This window comes from Neoarius graeffei, chromosome 6 (genome assembly GCF_027579695.1).
Source record: "Neoarius graeffei isolate fNeoGra1 chromosome 6, fNeoGra1.pri, whole genome shotgun sequence".
In the NCBI taxonomy this organism is placed as follows: Eukaryota; Metazoa; Chordata; class Actinopteri; order Siluriformes; family Ariidae; genus Neoarius; species Neoarius graeffei.
The window spans coordinates 38,349,878-38,370,460 of NC_083574.1; the positions used below are offsets into that span (position 1 = coordinate 38,349,878).

At 38.8% G+C, this 20,583-nt stretch overlaps 1 long non-coding RNA gene across 1 annotated transcript; it reads right to left on the reverse strand.

The window, feature by feature from the left end:
- Nucleotides 1-14,207: 14,207 nt before the first annotated feature.
- LOC132887430 (uncharacterized) lies at nucleotides 14,208-14,768 on the reverse strand. The gene is made up of 2 exons (XR_009654825.1): nucleotides 14,610-14,768; nucleotides 14,208-14,297 (listed from the first exon to the last, which is right to left on the reverse strand). It is a non-coding gene; the product is annotated as an uncharacterized LOC132887430 (long non-coding RNA).
- Between the last annotated feature and the right edge of the window lie 5,815 nt (nucleotides 14,769-20,583).

The following is a 20,583-nucleotide window of genomic DNA, read 5'->3' on the forward strand; positions in this document are numbered from 1 at the left end:
TTAGGGTCATTAGTAGCCAGTTGACCTATTCTTCATGTCTTTGGACTATAGAAGGAAACAGGAGCACCCAGAGGAAACCCACACAGGCATGGAGAGAACATGTAAACTTCACACAGAAAATCCCCAAATGAATTACTATTATTTTTTAAAAAACAATTTTACATAAATGATTGGAATGTTCTTAATGTCATCATGCCATTTCAGCATATTTTGCTGCTAATTCTGTACTAAAAAAAAAAGCCCTCTTACATCTAACTCTTTCAGTCAAAATGCAGCTATTATCAGCTAAGAAACCTTGTATAAAAATGAGATTGCTGCCTGACATGGGTCAAAACACTTTTGAGTGAGGGTTTTTTTATGCAGCTTTTTTTAGATGCAATTTTGAAAAATGGTTGAAAAAATAAGAAAGGCACTCCAATCATGGAACAAGACAAGCTGTTCTTCATTAGAACATGAAACTGTTCTATCTCTACCTGGGTGATTTAAACTCAAATGCTGTGAAGCATGACTTCTATTTTTCACTTAATGATGATGATACTTCATTGGAAAGCCCATTGTGACTGACTGGGTCAGTGCTGATAGCCTTCTTCTTCTTCATCATCATCTCGGAGGTACTGTATATTCAAGCCTAACACTATCATCCTTTGAAAACATTTTACCTTGTTTAATATAAGTATATTACAGTACAGTATACACTTACATAGAACATTATAGGGTCAAAAGTTTATGGACACCTGACCATCTCACTCATATCTGTGGTTCTTCCCCAAACTGTTGCCACAAAGTTGGAAGCAATGACAGCATGACAATGCTCCAGCATACCAGTGCCACTGTGCACAAAGTGAGGTCCATCATAAAGATTGTACAAAGCCCAGACCTCAACTCCATTGAACATCTTTAGGATAAACTGGAATGCTGACTTCACCCCAGGCATCCTTACCTGACAAAAGTGCTTGACCTCAGTAATGTTCTGGCGACTGAATTAGCAAATCCCCACAGCCACACTTCAAAATCTAGTGGAAGGCCTTCCAAGAATAGTGGAGGTTATTATAACAATATAAGACTAAATCTGGGTTGGGAAGTTCAAAGAGCATATAGACTGTAGAATACTTACTGTAGTTAATATAGTGCAGGATATATAGTTCTCTGTTTTGATGATGATGATGATGATGATGTGATGCTGCATCACAACCCGTCTTATAGAGTGCTCCGAGATGATGCTAAAAATAGTAACACTGCGGTCTGCGTGGCCATCTTGGAAGTCACTCGCTCCAGAGCGCTCATAGAGTACACATCATAGAGTACACATTCACCGATTCGTTTCCACATTAGAGGGCTTAGAAGCTTGGATTTTTTAAGAATTTAGACATCTGAAGTGATGGAGCACTACTGTGAAAGTTTGGATAAGCAGGCACGGGAGCGTTATGCTGAGAAGGTACGTTTCATTGGGAATGTAGATCCATACACTGTTAGTGAGAAGGAATGGAAAGCTGACCCCAGCTTGTTGCCGCATGTGACATACATCGATCTTGTGAACTATCTAGTGTTTCACCCAAGTCCATTTTGTGAACTAAAGCATGTGTACATAAACATTACTAGGCCTAGATCTTAAATGCCATTTGATGCAACAATGCACTGCAGTAGACATAAGCTACCTAATGTGACAAATATATCCATTAATCATTGCTGAAAGTACATAGAAAAGATAATAGTTTGTATCACATTTATTTTAGTAACTATGAAATTCAAGACAATTTAACCTACCTGTCACAAAGTGATCAGAACAAATCCGGATACAGTCAAGTTGTCCTAAATTTGATCAGTTAATGGCAGCCAGCCACTGTCGTCTCCTCCGCTCGCTTTTCTCCTGTGCTGCAATTCCCTGGTTAGTCACGACTTTAGGGAGTCTGTGGAAGCTTTTGCCACCCTTTTCCCCCCGGCTACTACAGCCAACAATGACACACGTATTCGGCATTGTCACCCCTTTTTGCTTCGCTGAACAACAACAATACACTGATACAGCGACCTTTGACTTCCAATATGGCCGCCGCTGGGTTCGCACTGACCTCGAAGCACTCTATAGTCACTATATGATAAGGGCAGTTTGGTGGTGCACTGGTTAACACTTTGTGTGGAAAGTGTGAGCTGGGACTGGCTGTAGCTCACCCATGACCCACAATAAGCTAGCCTGGGAAATCCCATGCTGCTTTGCACAATCGTTCCGATCTGAAAAGACAGCATGGAAACTATGGTCTAAAGGCTCGCCTGAGTTAGGGAGCCAATCAGAGAGTGGGGAGGGGTGGAAAGACGGTGACGCGTACTACTCGACAAACGGAAGCTTGTAGTTTATTTGGGACTGTTTACGGATCACATTTAACATGGCGGCGAGCGATACGAACCAAACTTTCAATCAAGCTTTAGACACTGTTCTGAATAGTTTAGAGCGAAAGTTTGTTTTAAAAAAAGAACGGCATTTGGCGTTACAGTCTTGCCTTCTCTTTCTCTTTCCTTCTCTTCTTTACCTCGTCTTCTTCGTCGCTCTAACTACGTCACCGGGTACAACTGCCATGATTGGCCATGGGCTACGTATACACCAAATGATAGACATTCGCAACGTCCAATAAACGGCCGTTGACAATCGTAAACCACACCTCCCCTACGAGAAATTCAATAGGCGGATTCCAGACCATATTTCACTTGTGATATGGTCTGGTGTTAAAGGAAATGGGACATGGATTTTTACCTGGGCATAATTATGTATAAAGGACATAAGAACTGCCATCTAAATCACTTCAGGGCATCAAAAATGTGAAAATCACCACATTATTCAAGTTTTTTTATACATCAGCGTAAAACAAGGATTCGTTAATTAGCTAGGTGGTCACGTGACCCGTGACGTCACAAAAACTTTCCAAGGAGCCAGCGCTTGGGAATCTAATGTAAACAGGTTACCGAAATGGACACCATCGACAGTGATATTCCCGATGTTTCACAGAGATGTGAAGTTAGACCCTATCAATTCGAACCGATAGCTGGAAATGCACATGAACATAGATCATGTCTTTACTCTGACGGGTCAGATGATTCTGAGAGTGAGAGTTCATTCTGTCCCCATGAAACTGAAAGCGGTCGGCTCGATAACACTTCCTGGTAAGTTAAAAACAATTCTGCTCAAAGGCTAATGATCTGTTGAAAGAAGTATTATTTTTGTATCATACATTGAAAGTTCATCATAGATCTAGCTAAAGTCCGTTGCAAGCTAGTTTTTTTTTTTGCTGATATTTTTCGAGATTGATTGAGATACAATGCTTCCAGAGTCAGTGATGAAAACATTCAAAATGGCGAAACGAGTTAGAATTATGATAATCAAGAATTGATACACCCAAAATTATAATACTAATCCTTACCTCGGCTTTCAGTCGCTTAGCGCAGAGGTCTTCAACAGGGGGGTCACGAAATCGCACCGGATCACTCATATCAACAAAAATATTCCTGCCCTGTCCCCTGCCCTCCGTCACGCAGGGATGCAAACAGCACGCCTTTCGGCGGATGCCGCCTTTTTCACAGCTGAATCGCGCAGATCCGATTTTAAAATAAAAAATAGCGATATTAATTCATGAAACATGAAACATGAAGTATAAGGATGAGAAAAAAACAGTTTAAATCAGGAAGCTGCGCACATTTGTGCAGCCTGGCACAAATGTGCGCAGCTTCCCGATTTAAACTGTTTTTTTTTCTCATCCTTATACTTCCTGTTTCATGAATTAATATCGCTCAGTACCTGAGTATTAACATTGAAAGAATCCTCAGTGAAATGGTCCGAACACAGTTTGTGGGAAACAGTAGGTGCAAAGTTTTTTCAACAGGTGTTCTGTAAAGTTATCCTACCTCTTGGATTTGTCCTACCAAGCCTACTGCGCATGCGCGAAGCCTACTGCGCATGCGCAGGTGAGCCCACACTTTCCTCAGCTTCGGGTCCTTGGGGAATGCAAAAAAACTTACTCTAGGGCATTTCCCATTGGAATTATTGCAACCATAAGCAGCACAATACACCATGATGTCTAATGTATGATGTCCAATGTATGATGTCCAATGTACTTTAAAAACTATAAAAACAATTTTCTTGTCGTCCAAGTCTCCATTCATCTACCCGCTTGTGCTGTGCCAGAAAGTTTTTGTGACGTATGATCACGTGACAGCGGCTCTTCCGGTTGCAAAAAATGCATATCGGAAGTCGAGCAGAAATGCCATATAATCATCACGAATATAACGATTTTGCTGAATTAAATAGATGATTTTGTGTTTGTTGATGCAATTAATTCATATTTTTAATGGAAAGAAACTGATATAGCGTGCTTTTATGTTTCATGTCCCATATCCTTTAACCAGACTAACAATAAGCATAAGTGGTACAGGAATAGGGATAAGTGGCACAGAAAATGGATGGATGGTTGATCTGATTACAAACCAAATTGATGAGTCTTATGTCTGTTTCACTGTGCCATATACAGTGCTCAGCGTAAATGAATACACCCCCTTTGAAAAGTAACATTTTAAACAATATCTCAATGAACACAAACAATTTCCAAAATGTTGAAAAGACAGTTTAATATAACATCTGTTTAACTTATAACATGAAAGTAAGGTTAATAATATAACTTAGATTACACATTTTTCAGTTTTACTCAAATTAGGGTGGTGCAAAAATGAGTACAGCCCACAACAAAAACTACTACATCTAGTACTTTGTATGGCCTCCATGATTTTTAATGACAGCACAAAGTCTTCTAGGCATGGAATGAACAAGTTGGTGACATTTTGCAACATCAATCATTTTCCATTCTTCAACAATGACCTCTTTTAGTGACTGGATGCTGGATGGAGAGTGATGCTCAACTTGTCTCTTCAGAATTCCCCATAGGTGTTCGACTGGGTTCAGATCAGGAGACATACTTGGCCACTGAATCACTTTCACCCTGTTCTTCTTCAGAAATTCAACAGTGGCCTTAGATGTGTGTTTAGGATCATTGTTATGTTGGAAAAGTGCACGACAACCAAGGGCACAGAGTGATGGTAGCATCTTCTCTTTCAGTATACAGCAATACATCTGTGAATTCATGATGCTATCAATGAAATGCAGCTCCCCGACACCAGCAGCACTCATGCAGCCCCACATAAGGACACTGCCGCCACCATGTTTCACTGTAGGCACCATGTATTTTTCTTTGTATTCCTCACCTTTGTGACACCATACAGTTTTCAAGCCATCAGTTCCAAAAACATTATCTTGGTCTCATCACTCCAGAGTATAGAGTCCCAGTAGTCTTCATCTTTGTCAGCATGGGCCCTGGCAAACTCTAGGTGGGCTTTTTTGTGCCTGAGCTTTAGGAGAGGCTTCTTTCTTGGATGGCATCCATGCATGCCATTTCTCTGCAGTGTACGCCATATTGTGTCACGGGAAATAGTCACCCCAGTTTGGCTTTCTACTTCTTTAGATACAGTGGTGCTTGAAAGTTTGTGAACCCTTTAGAATTTTCTATATTTCTGCATAAGTATGACCTAAAACATTATCAGATTTTCACACAAGTCCTAAAAGTAGATAAAGAGAACCCAGTTAAACAAATGAGACAAAAATATAAGACTTGGTCATTTATTTATTGAGGAAAATGATCTAATATTACATGTCTGTGAGTGGCAAAAGTATGTGAACCTTTGCTTTCAGTATCTGGTGTGACCCCCTTGTGCAGCAATAACTGCAACTAAATGTTTCCGGTAACTGTTGATCAGTCCTGCACACCGGCTTGGAGGAATTTTAGCCCATTCCTCCGTACAGAACAGCTTCAACTCTGGGATGTTGGTGGGTTTCCTCACATGAACTGCTCGCTTCAGGTCCTTCCACAACATTTCGATTGGATTAAGGTCAGGACTTTGACTTGGCCATTCCAAAACATTAACTTTATTCTTCTTTAACCATTCTTTGGTAGAATGACTTGTCTGCTTAGGGTCGTTGTCTTACTGCATGGCCCACCTTCTCTTGAGATTCAGTTCATGGACAGATGTCCTGACATTTTCCTTTAGAATTTGCTGGTATAATTCAGAATTCATTGTTCCATCAATGATGGCAAGCCATCCTGGCCCAGATGCAGCAAAACAGACCCAAACCATGATACTACCACCACCATGTTTCACGGATGGGATAAGGTTCTTATGCTGGAATGCAGTGTTTTCCTTTCTCCAAACATCACGCTTCTAATTTAAACCAAAAAGTTCTATTTTGGTCTCATCCACCCACAAAACATTTTTCCAATAGCCTTCTGGCTTGTCCATGTGATCTTTAGCAAACTGCAGATGAGCAGCAATGTTCTTTTTGGAGAGCAGTGGTTTTCTCCTTGCAACTCTGCCATGCACACCATTGTTGTTCGGTGTTCTCCTGATGGTGGGCTCATGAACATTAATATTAGCCAATGTGAGAGAGGCCTTCAGTTGCTTAGAAGTTACCCTGGGGTCCTTTGTGACCTCGCCGACTATTACACGCCTTGCTCTTGGAGTGATCTTTGTTGGTCGACCACTCCTGGGGAGGGTAACAATGGTCTTGAATTTCCTCCATTTGTACACAATCTGTCTGACTGTGGATTGGTGGAGTCCAAACTCTTTAGAGATGGTTTTGTAACCTTTTCCAGCCTGATGAGCATCAACAACGCTTTTTCTGAGGTCCTCAGAAATCTTCTTTGTTCGTGCCATGATACACTTCCACAAACGTGTGTTGTGAAGATCAGACTTTGATAGATCCCTGTTCTTTAAATAAAGCAGGGTGCCCACTCACACCTGATTGTCATCCCATTGATTGAAAACACCTGACTCTAATTTCACCTTCAAATTAACTGCTAATCCTAGAGGTTCACATATTTTTGCCACTCACAGATATGTAATATTGACTCATTTTCCTCAATAAATAAATGACCAAGTATAATATTTTTGCCTCATTTGTTAACTGGGTTCTCTTTATCTACTTTCAGGACTTGTGCGAAAATCTGATAATGTTTTAGGTCATATTTATGCAGAAATATAGAAAATTCTAAAGGGTTCACAAACTTTCAAGCACCACTGTAACTGCAGTGAACTTGCATGCCGATTTTCTTCAACCCTTCTCATCAGAAGACGCTCCTGTCGAGGTGTTAACTTCTGTGGACGGTCTGGACATCTCTGTGAGATGGTTGCAGTTCCATCTTTCTTAAATTTTTGTACCACTTTTGCTACAGTATTCTGACTGATAAGTAAAGCTTTGCTGATCTTCTTGTAGCCTTCACCTTTGTCGTGTAAAGAAATTATTTTCTTTGGGGAATTCTGAAGAGACAAGTTGAGTATCACTCTCCATCCAGCATCCAGTCACTAAAAGGGGTCATTGTTGAAGAATGGAAAAAGATTGATGTTGCAAAATGTCGCCAACTTGTTCATTCCATGCCTAGAAGACTTGGTGCTGTCATTAAAAATCATGGAGGCCATACAAAGTACTAGATGTAGTAGTTTTATGTTGTGGGGTGTACTCATTTTTGCACCACCCTAATTTGAGTAAAACTGAAAAATGTGTAATCTAAGTTATATTATTAACCTTACTTTCACGTTATAAGTTAAACAGATGTTATATTAAACTTTGTCTTGTCAACATTTTGAAAATTGCTTGTGTTCACTGAGATATTGTTTAAAATGTTATTTTCAAAGGGGGTGTACTCATTTACGCTGAGCACTGTAGCTATCTAGCAACTTGACCAAATCATGAGTAAATCACATTTAGCCAGCAAGACTTAAGACATCTTTAGCATTTACTACTATGTTTGCTAAACTGGCTCTTTACCCAGTATAATATTTGCAGGCAAATTTCCAGGGCAAGTGTAGACAGTAACCCAAATAAAAACATTTTTATAATGTTTTGGTCAAATACATTTATGCTTCTTGAAATTTGAGATGCCAAATATATTACTAGTAGGAAAAAGAAAACTCAATTGTGATCAAAATATGATTTTTGGCTGTGTTTTCCAGAAGTCAGCTGCAATGAAATCTGACAGGTTTATACACAGATCCACAGAAAATGAAATTTATTTTCTCTGACCAATAGAATGGGGTAACCCAGTATCATGTGTATAGGACTGTGAGTGAGGTTGTTGGTTGTGTCATTTGTTCCTAGAAATAAAGTAATAAGTAAAGCAAGGACCCTGGAGCTTACCGCTACTCTGTCTCTTTATGATTTGTTGCTTGGTGTATGTAAATTCTTATGACATCCTGAGATGATGATAAAACTGGAACTGGCCACATTATAAGGTGCAACTGATATCAAGAATAAATGTATTGGAAGAAATAAAGCAATTTCCTGTCTGTTTGCTATGGATGGGGAACGATATGAAGCATGAATTGTGTCAAGCAACGTACAGGCCAGGAAGGGATTAACAAGGAATTTCCCTCTTCTCTTCTGATGATCACAGTGGTCATATATGGCTTAGCTATAGATAGATAGATAGATAGATAGATAGATAGATAGATAGATCTGCTAATCCGTTGGTGCCAACTCCCTGACAAATGCCATTAAATAGTACAGCCATTATATTCCATTAAAGACATCAACATCCAACTGCTGCTACGGCTTTCTAGTTCACTTTCATGGCCTATTGTTTGTCACCTGCATCTGTCTTAATTATTCCATCAAAGTGAAGAATGAAAAGACAAATAGACTGAAATGTGTAATGAATTTTAAGGAGTCAGAACAGTTCCAGTCTCAGCACATTTCCTTCATATTGAGCTGTTTCAATTTTGTTTCAATGATTTTATGCAATTTGGAGTTCATGGAGAAAATGTGTATCACTGCAGTTTTCAAGAGTTCTCAAGAGCACTGTAATAATCTGCAAACTAATTGTCACACACATGCACACACATGCAAGCACACACACACAGTCTAAAACAGATTAATAGAATTAAAGAGCTGACCACTGCATAATTGAATCTACTGTACCGCGAGGCACCATGCCCTTGACTAGTTCCCTGTTGGCATGGTAACCAACCTGCTTTTATGGCTACTTGGCCTAGCAGGAAAAGAAACAGCAGAACACTATGAGCATTTTATTCGTGCTTTACAACTAAAGTTGCAGTGTATCTGCAAGGTATGTATTATTTATTGAAAATACATGTGTGTTTTATTTATTTTAACCAGTATCATTTTTTTAAAAAGCATTTTGATCAGCCCAGTGATGCGAAGCATAAACAAACAGCTGAGAGGGCAGAATGCCTGCATGAGGGCCTGGCAAGGCCTCCCGTTTACAAGGACATGGCTGCCAATCTTCCCCTGTAGAACAGTCAGCCGAGAAAACACCAGAAATCGTCAGTGTTTATGAGATACTGTATGTAATGTGTAACATTAGAGTACTTAATGGTAAAAAATAATGAATTATGAGAGTATTTTGTGTATTTAAAAGGTAAAAGAAGTTGTGAACAGCAGAGTTTGGGTGTATGAAAGGGAATTTATAGAGCTTTTGTGTGAATATGAAAGCATTTTGTGCACATATGGGATAATTTTATATAGTGTGAGGACATTTTGTGGAAATTTTAAAAAGGTAATAGTGGTGAACATGAGACTTTTGTATATATGTAATAATAACTACTTATTAACTGACCATGACGTCTTTATGGGAAAAAAAAAACAGACCGAGGTCTTGACAGTACGGACCGAGCCGTAAGCGAGATCTGTACAAAAAGACCAAGGTCCGATATTTCCCCATAAAGAAGAGCAAGCGAGGTTAAGGAGTTTATTCTATGGCTTTTTTTATTTCTAAGACTAAAATAGACATCATAATAATGAGGCGTGATGCTGCTTTCAGTCACGTCATATTTGTAACGTAGTTGAGTCACGCATGCAGAATGAACAGCTATTGGTTTCAAAATTGATTTTATTTCTCCACTTGAGTAATATGTGACAAATGTTCTGAGAAAGATAAAAATATAATCTATATTGGTTTATTTTTCAACAAAATGATGCGAGATAATGAGCGTTTTTGGGGGTTTTTTTGAGAAAAGATGCCTTGGAAAGAAAGTCTGTAATCACCCATGGGCATTGTGGGAAAATTCTGTCCACCAAGGAACCAATCAGAGCACACGATTTTACCCGAAGTAGCTCGTGCCATATAATAATCCCTATTTTACCAAATGTATCAGTAATCTCATTACATCTGTTTTTCTTGTAACTTTATTTGAATACAGTTACCTGACCCTATATTGTTTTCAGAAAACCCAAAATAAATGAAAACTTCTGCACCAAATTCTTCTTTTTTTAATTAAAGATGTACATTGTGCAATCATTCTTCCACAAAAAAGGAACAGTTCAAAGAAATCAATGAAAGCCTATTCTTGCCATGACATTCATGTCTATGTATCTAAACTTTTGACCACAATTAATATACAGTACCAGTACCAAAAGTTTGGACACACCTAATTCAATGTTTTTTTTTCTTTATTTTTATTAATTAAAAGACACATTGTGTCTGAAAGTAATGATTGACTGTCGTTTCTCTTTACTTAGTTGAGCAATTCTTGACATAATATGGATTCTGGACATAATATGCGCAGCACCACATGTTCACACCCACGCAACAAAGGATTTAATGGATTTATTCTATCCACAGTCACTGGATATGAGCAATCACACACTCTGATTGGCTACTATACTACCAGGATATCAGCTCATATACAGTGAGCCGAGAAAAACAAAATGGTGGGGCACATCAAGTGAGATACTTTGATATCAAGTATTTAAAAGAAAACAGAGATAGCTAAAAGAATATAAACACACACACACACACACACACACACACACAATATCTCCTGTTCCATACTCCAGCCCAGTCAGTAGCTGTAATACACCTTTTAGTTGGTTTGCCAGCCACCAAAAAAAAAAACGAAAGAAGAAGAAGAAGAAAAAAATGGCGGAGTGTATTGTTGAACCAACTGATGACAAAATAAAAACTCTACTCAAAAACAAAACCCTGGGTGGCACGGTGGTGTAGTGGTTAGTGCTGTCGCCTCACAGCAAGAAGGTCCGGGTTCGAGCCCCGTGGCCGGCGAGGGCCTTTCTGTGCGGAGTTTGCATGTTCTCCCCGTGTCCGCGTGGGTTTCCTCCGGGTGCTCCAGTTTCCCCCACAGTCCAAAGACATGCAGGTTAGGTTAACTGGTGACTCTAAATTGACCGTAGGTGTGAATGTGAGCATGAATGGTTGTCTGTGTCTATGTGTCAGCCCTGTGATGACCTGGCGACTTGTCCAGGGTGTACCCCGCCTTTCGCCCGTAGTCAGCTGGGATAGGCTCCAGCTTGCCTGCGACCCTGTAGAACAGGATAAAGCGGCTAGAGATAATGAGACGAGAAGAGAAAAACAAAACCCCAAAAGTACAAAAAAAAGCAACAAAATATGGAATGAAAGTATTTGGTGGTAAGAACGTATCTTTTTTTATTTTTCAAGAATTATTATAGCATTTTTCACAAATTGCTACTGCCATTTCACCAGTTTGTTTACTTTCTAAGCAGAAATTATTTTGTTGGATGTTTTGTATAAAGTTTCTATTTATTGAATTTGCAAAAAATAAAAATGCTCCGTTTCTGAAAATCCAGTGAATGTGGATAGAATAAAACACAGTTATTCCACTCAATCCCGTCTTACATGGCTTATAGCCAACTTGAGGCTACACACTTCATCGGCTATCAGCTCATGTACGACTCGATTTCGTGGAAAAACTGTTAAAAATTTTTACTAAATGTAATGCAGTTGTATCAGTGACTCTAATCCATCAAACCCCTTTGATCTCAATCAGGAGAGACAAAAAAAAAACTCCCCACAACTATTAAATGTTGCCTTTTTCACAGGTGAAAATATCAAAAATACTAGATATCAATATGTATTTTGTTTTTTTTTCCCCCCAAGTGTGTGTATGTGTTGGTTGGTTGGTTGGCATGAGTTTGGAAGCAGACGCTCCTGGAGGAGCGAAAACTCATCTAAGTGCTTATTTGGCACAACACCTCCAGAGTGATTCAGCCTATTACTCAAAGGGTGTTAATTACACTAAGCGTGACTGTTTGCATGTGTCTGTGCCTACATTTCAGAAGCTGAGAACACAGTAAGTAGAGAGTGAATATGGGGACCTACTGCTCTCCTTCTGTACCCTATAAATGTGTTTTGTTTAGCATTGATACAGATAGGGGTATCAGTTATTCATCTGATCCCATGACAATTTACTCACATTTTTACTCTGATGCCAAACATCCGATACTTACTGTTGAATCAGACATCACAAAATGACAGTGATTAGGGTTATTTATCAGTTAATGATTTCAATTAAAGCAAAGGCGACTGCAAACTGTGATCTGCAAAAATATCAAGAGGAGGTAGGCCTACTACAGCATTTTTCAACAATAAAACATCCTTAACATAAAACTCAGCACGAGTTGTTCATTGCTTGCGGTAGCAACCAACAGTGCATCAATGCTGGCTAGGTGAGAGAAAATACCTACAAACTGTGCAAGGTGAGTGTAACTGACAGCTTGTAACCAGTAGTTTGATGATCAGTTGCCATCAGTCAGTGACAATAAGGGATTCTGATGCATTGAAAACAAAAACATTCTCTACAGAAATCCTACAGAAAGTTGTACAGAAGTGCTTTTCCAAAATGAAGCAACTACACTCCACTGCAACCCGACTTGATGCAAGGTAACTAATGTAGCTAAAGCACTTCATTTGAAACTAATTAGCTAACATTGTAAAGGACAAGACTAGCAGTCTGAACATGTGCATGTGCTATTTGCATGGCCGGAGCAAAAATATATGGAGCGAAGTAGCATGTTCTGTGATGCCACTGATTGTAATATTAAGTAGGTTGCTTATTTTGGTTTTAGTATAGACTAGTAGTTATTGCCCATGGACTTGATTTCCTCTGAATGGTACCTTTGTATAACATAGGTCTAGAAGGCCTAGTGGAGAGTTGAGTGGACATATGTGATGTACAGTATATGTTTTCACTGTGTTCTGTTCAAAATAACGTAAATCTCTCTCTGCGCCTCCTCAGTGACATAGACTCAGCCGTAGTGGAAGTCTCCAGCGAGGAGCGCTGATTGCGAGGTCCCTTACAATCGAAACGCTCAGGCGACTCGGGGAGGGGATTCCTCACCGAGGCTGTGCGCAGTGTATTAGCGTGAGCATGTAGCCTATGGGAAATGATAGTGTCTTGGAGTAGCACAGTGTGTTAGCGCAAGCATGTAACCTATGGGAAATGAACAGTGCATTGGATTAGCACTAATCCCATGTTTTGGAAAATTAAAAATGTTGTCTTGGGCCCCTCTGGGAGTCACCAATCCATGTGCAAAGTATGGAGTATGTGTGTCCAGCCGTGTCGATTTGCATAGGTGGACAGAGACAATTTTCCTTTAGTTTTATATAAACACTCAGCAATACTCAAAATGTAAAATCAACTCTAGTTCTGTTAATTGCAGGCCCAATGTATATCTGTCAGGGAGTTTGGAGTCACGGAAGTAGAGAAGATTAAGGGTCTTGTTCAAGCACCCAACTGTGGCAGCTTGGCAGTGCTGGCACTTGAACCCCTGAACCCAGACCCTTAACCATTGAGCCACCACTGCACAGGCTGTTAGCATCACACATAGACAGTATGTAACACAGCAATGCTAGACAAAAAAGAAAGTTTGTTATCATTCAAACTCAACAGCCAAACAAACACACACCTACTTTCAGAGCTCTTTCAAAAGATCCACACACCCCAAATTCATGGAAATGTGTTGCCAAGGCAATGACACTACCAAACTGGCCTAGCTGAGCAAAAGAGAAATATGGTGGAATACAGTTAATATCTCTCTTGTAGCTGAAGTAAAACAAACATTATAATATAAAATATCAAGTGAATGACATGCATGCATGTACACAAACATCATGCAAACCGCAAGGAAGTAAAAACTAGTGAGAGTTAGTTGTTTGGATTGTTTTTACAAAACAACAGTGACCAAAGAGAGGAACTTAGGTTTGTTGCTAAGCAAACATGGAAAGTAATGTTACCTAGCATACAGTAGATACCGGTAGTTGAATTTTGCATCAATCTTAATAATAAAACTTGTGTTTTTATGTTAATGTGGTTATAAAACATCTCAAACATTGTACAAACAAAAACCATGATTAGGTCAAGTGGCTTTATTGTCATTTCAAACATATACAGCTGGTACAGTACAGAGTGAAATGAAACAGTGTTCCTCCAGGGCGATGGTGCTACAGAAAACAAACAAACAAACAAACACAGAATGACATGAGACTACAAAGAACTACATGAGACTATACAGAGCTACACAGGACTATAAAAAGTGCATAAATACAAACATGTGCAAGCATTCCAAGATAGTGCAATAATTACTAAAACAGGGCAATATTTAAAAAAAAAAAATAAAGTAGTAAACACTTCAGCACCAACCAGTGCACAATTCTAGTTTGGATAAAGTGATGAGCTGTAACTAGAAACTATCACCAAGTCCTTGCATCATTCCATGTTGACATAAACACATAAGCAACCATGGCAAGCCTTACCACAGAGGGAAGCATTTCTGTCGACATGAGGCGAGTCTGTCAAGGTGAATGATGGTGTCCGGAACGCTGTTGCTGAGCCATGTCAAATGTAGTCCAGTTTATTGTCCAGGAAACAGCCATTGGAACTCAGAATAGCTGGAAGAGCCAGTCAGCGACTTTTTTTTTTCTGTTTCCTCACACACTGCTTATGATACTCTCTCTTCCAGCCAATAGCTCACCTGTCTTTCTTCTTCTTTGAGGTTTATTGATGGTTGCAAATGAATGAATTATTGCATTACTGCCACCAACTGGTAGGAAGTATGGATCATGTCCCTTTCGCTCCCCCCATTCTGTTAACGAGCACTAATGCCCTGCCCTCTGTTGGTGATTGCCTGGAATATTGTTATGTGGCTCGGACCGAGCCTCTGTGTTTGTTTCCCATTTACAGAGCCAGGGCTGTGTGTGAACACCAATTTTTATTTTTTATTTTTTTCAGCACACACAGAATGGACAGGTAGTGTACCATGAAGAGATATTCACTGAATTTGACAAAAAGTATACTGGATTAGAATCAAGGCCTGCACCTTTAAATACAGTGCTCATTAGGGACAATCAGGGACAGGTTTATGTTATCAGTGGGGGTCATGAGATGTGCAGGAGCTGATGGGCAGTGTAGTCTGGCACTAATTTCAGCATTAAAATGACAATATCATGCAATAGTCTCTCTGATTTAAGCAGATTATCAAATTATGTAGCTATTCCACGAAATCGAGCTGTACATGAGCTGATAGCCGTAGCACCGAGTTGTCTATAAGTCATGTACAACAAGATTGAGTGGAATAACTGTTTTATTCTATCCACATTCACTAGGTTTTGAGAAACAGAGCATTCTTATTTTTTGCAAATTTGATAAATAAAAGCTTTGTACAAAACGTCCAACAAAATCATTTCCACTTAGAATGTAAACAAACCAGGAAAAATGACAGTAGCAATTTTTGAAAAATGCTAAAATAATCATTATTGAAAAATTTTAAAAAGATACGTTTCATTTCATATTTTATTTATTTTTTTGTATTTTTGGGGTTTTGTTTTCGAATAGAGTTTTTATTTCGTCCTCAGTTGGTTCAGTAACACACTCCGCCATTTCATTTTTTCTTCTTCTTTAGGTTTTTTTGGCAGTTGGCAAACCAACTTAAAGGTGCATTAGCAGCACCAGTTGGGCTGGAGTGTGGAACAGGATATACTGAGGGAAAAAAACCAACCAAACAAAAAACCTATATTCTTTTCGCTATTTCCGTTTCTTTTAAATACTTTATAACAAAATGATATATCTGACATGATACACTCCGCCATTTTGTTTTTCTCTACTCATGGTATAGGAGCTGATAGCCTAGTAGTAGAGTAGCCAATCAGAGTGCGCTCATATCCAGTGAATGTATTAGACTTGTTTTATATATATATATATATATATATATATATATATATATATATATATATAAAACAAGTCTAAATGTTTGAGTTTGTTGGTGAAATAAAAATGTCACTCATCCTCAGTGCACTGATACATCAGTTTCTTTCTTCTTTTCTAGCTCTATTCACCTGCTAGAAACCTGTTTGTGGGAGTTGAGTCCTAAAAATTCTTTTTTTATTGTGGCAGAACAAACACTTTATATTTTTTGTTCTGTATCTGTATACATCACCAAAGGGAATTAAGCGACTTGGCAGTTCTTTTGATAGGGCAATCAGGAATACTCTCGATCCTGCCAAGTATAGTACAAATCATTATATCCAAACGTACACTCCCACAAATGCACAAACCTTTGCATGGAGTGTCTCACAGTGGCGCTTTATTAAACTGTGATTTAGAGGCCAGAGTCTCCAGCAGTTTGAAGTCCATTTCAGTGTTTATACGAGACACTCTCCCTGGGTGGAGGGAAAGTTTATGGAAGATTGTGAATCTCAATCAGCCTTCGTTTAACAACTGTCATCGTGTATACAGATCGTTTTAGGGGTTTTTTTATTTATTTTCATGGAGGCTGGGTCATATCAATTTGAGTTAGTGTCATGAAGATGTCACAGTGACTGACAAACATGCCATTGGCTTGAGGCAGGGAGAAAACACAGGCTGGAAATGATTTTTTCCAAGAAAAACTATCTGTCAGAGAAGGTAATAGATGTATCATTTTATGCTGCTAACTTCATGCTGCATTGACATCACTGGCAACACAGAAACAAAGATCTCTGTTATCAGGAATAAAAAAAGAACAAATAAAAAAACAGATACTGTTCCCCAGAGTTTGCACCATGTTTCACAGAGGCACAGTGAAAACATTTAATTCTATCAGATTCATCTGACCTACTAAGACAGTGTTAGCATGACTGTACCATGCCAGTGCCATTGCCAATATCTGGAGGCACATAAGAGGAAAAGTATCACAAACCTGAGAATGGACTGTTAAATAAACAAGCAAACAATAAAAAAGAAGAAAAAAAAGAAAAATCTGGAGAATAGAAAGAATGTGTAAACAAAAAGAGCAGAGAAAGGTGGCCAAGTGGAGAAAGCAATCATTCTATGGATTACAGTCTCACTGGAAGATAGAGTCATCTGATCGCAATCAATGACTCTCAGCGGAGGATATGAAGGGGGTGGGAGAAGAATGAGAGAGAGAGAGAGAGAGAGAGAGAGAGAGAGAGAGAGAGAAACTTAGGGAACAGTTATAATTGGCCACAGCATGATGTGCAGGAGGAGTTCAGTGTGAGCTGTAGCTCACAACTGTACACACACACACACACACACACAAATATGACTTCTCATCACAATGGTTCTCTAATACCCTTTCGCCAACACGAACCAGGTGCTAGTACTGGTATGGTGCAAGTGCTGGTTCAGAGTTTATTCAACTTGCAAACTTTCTAAGAACCGGTTTGCTTTTGAATGGATTAGAGAGACACCACACAGCCACATCATTACATCACTGTATACATCTCCGCTTTCACAGCTGATAACCCCAGTGCTTGCGCTGCTAGCCCACCACACACTAGTGCTAGTAGCCCCAAGCACAGCAACAACAACAATGGCGGAGTATATTGTTTCTTTTTGCTTTTTTCTTTTTCTTTGGATTAGTCAGACTACACATGACACTAGCTCTGTTTTTTTTTTTTAACTTCTCACAAAGTGTTACCTGGTCTTATTGGTCATGGTAATCCCTCTAGCACCTGATGTAAGTGGTTCTTAGTTCTAGACCAGCAAAATATTTGTTGCTGCTCTGGAACCAGTTTTCCTGGCTGACAGCCAGTTCTTTGGTTGTTGAAACACAAAAACTGGATCGAGATTAGGCACTGGCTTTGGAAAAGGGGTAAATGTGGCACCCCTGAAACATAGCCAGGAAGTTTGTACTTTGTCACAGTGGTGAAAATCACAGTGCACACAATGGTATTCTATTAGTTAGATGTATTAATGAGTTAGTATATATATATATATATATATATATATATATATATATATATATATATATATACACACTACCATTCAAAAGTTTGGGGTCACCCAGACAATTTTGTGTTTTCCATGAAAAGTCACACTTTTATTTGCCACCATAAGTTGTAAAATGAATAGAAAATATAGTCAAGACATTTTTCTGGCCATTTTGAGCATTTAATTGACCCCACAAATGTGATGCTCCAGAAACTCAATCTGCTCAAAGGAAGGTCAGTTTTATAGCTTCTCTAAAGAGCTCAACTGTTTTCAGCTGTGCTAACATGATTGTACAAGGGTTTTCTAATCATCCATTATAGTCCGGGAGCCATGGGGTCGGACCCGGAATTTTTGGTTAAAGGTTTTTTTTTTGCTTTATCTTATAGATTTGAGGTAGCTCTTCAAGATTTAAGAGGGTGCCCGGTGATATCCCTTGGGCAATTTAATATATTAACCCTTTAATGCCCTATATGCCCAAATAATGGAAGAAAATACAAAAAAAATAATATCAGTGTAAATACTGATATTAAATGCACCAAGTTGGCTGTATTTGATAGGTATTCACATTTTTCTCTATATTTGTCATTCAAATACATCAAATGTGGATTAATTAACCCTTTCATAACTTTTCCAAATTAGCGATTTTTATACAAGTATTACATAAACTCTACAGTTAATACAAAATAATGATCAATATCTATGTAAGAACTATACAGCATGCAAAAGAACTATATACAGCATGCACACACACACACACTAATGACCAATAACTATGTAAAAGAACTATATACAGCATGCATACACTCACACCAATGATCCACTATGTAAACGAACTATATACAGCATGTATACACTCACACCAGTGATCCACTATGTAAAAGAACTACAGCATGCAATAGAACTATATACAGCATGCATACACTCACACCAGTGATCCACTATGTAAAAGAACTACTGTATATACAGCATGAAATAGAAATATATACAGCATGCATATACATTCACACCAGTGATCCACTATGTAAAAGAACTATATACAGCATGCAATAGAACTATATACAGCATGCATATACACTCACACCAGTGATCCACTATGTAAAACTACAATATGCAATATATCAAGCATGCAAAATGGCATATACAGCATGCGCGCACACACACACAAGAATAGCAAAAGATACTGATTTTCAATTAACCAAATTGGCTGTACAGTATTCACGCTTTACTGTCATTCAAATTAGTCAAACGTGTAATTGACCCTTTCATAAATTTGCAAAATTAACAATTTTGATACAAGAACTACAGTACATAAAGCATGTATGTGCATGCATGCATGCACATGCACACACACATGCACACACACTAATGAGCAATAATTATGTAAAATAATTACATACAGTATGCAAACACACACACAAAACACAAAAACTATTTAAGGAAAGAACTAAGAGTTCAGATGAAAAAAAAAAAACCCTCTAAACCCTTTGCCATTGCTTAGTGTCTGTAAAAATATGCTTATGTACTGGATGCCAGCTAGTACAGAGGAGAATGTTAAGTAAACCTTACTCCCCAACGTTTTAAAAGTCGTGCTAGTCAGTGGAAGAGCAGTGTGGTTTGGAGTGGGGGTGAATCGGGGACAATGCCCTGAATTTTACTAGGGAACCAGGAACATTACTATTTCAACAGTCAATATCGTAAAAATAAGCAATCTATTAGCTTAATGTATTAGCTTAAGGAAACCTTACTGCCCAACGTTTTAAAAGTCATGCTAGTCAGTGGACTGGCTAGTGCACATGACTCTCAGTCCACAAGCAGTGTGGTTTGGAGTGGGGGTGAGGGTAAGGTTAACAGACTTTTGAGATGATAATCGGGGACAATGCCCTGAATTTTACTAGGGAACCAGGGACATTACTATTTCAACAGTCAATATCGTTAAAATAAGCAATCTATTAGCTTAATGTATTAGCTTAAAAAAATCAGTGACTAGCATTTACTAGGTGAGAGTTGGGTGTGCTAGCCAGTGTTGTGAAACTATGGGTCTAGTTCACTGGTGAGCAGTGAGTACATGTCACTGCTCTTTCATGATTACAGTCAAATAGTTTCTCTGTTTAGCTTATGCGTGCCGTGATCTTTTGGGGGCAGTGTGATTGACAGAGTTAGCAAGATAGCTACACAAGTTGGCTTGAATTAGCTAATTGTGTCCCTCATATGCCCCTGCAGAAGTAAACACAAGGATGACAATGGAGTGTATGCCTAATAATTTAAGGCTCGCATTAACAACCAAAGTAATAGAGTAATAAAGGGCTTTTTGGTATAAGCCCCGCCCCCAATTGCATGGCCACACCCCCAACCATGGCTGGAACCCCACCCCCAGGCCTTAAACTCATCCTATTATGTTAACAAACACAAAAATAAGTATGATATATAGACTTTGGTGAACATAAAGTGAAGAATGTCAAAATGTCAGAATTTAGGCTATGACTGCAGCACATCCAACAATAAAGGGCCAATATCCGGAAT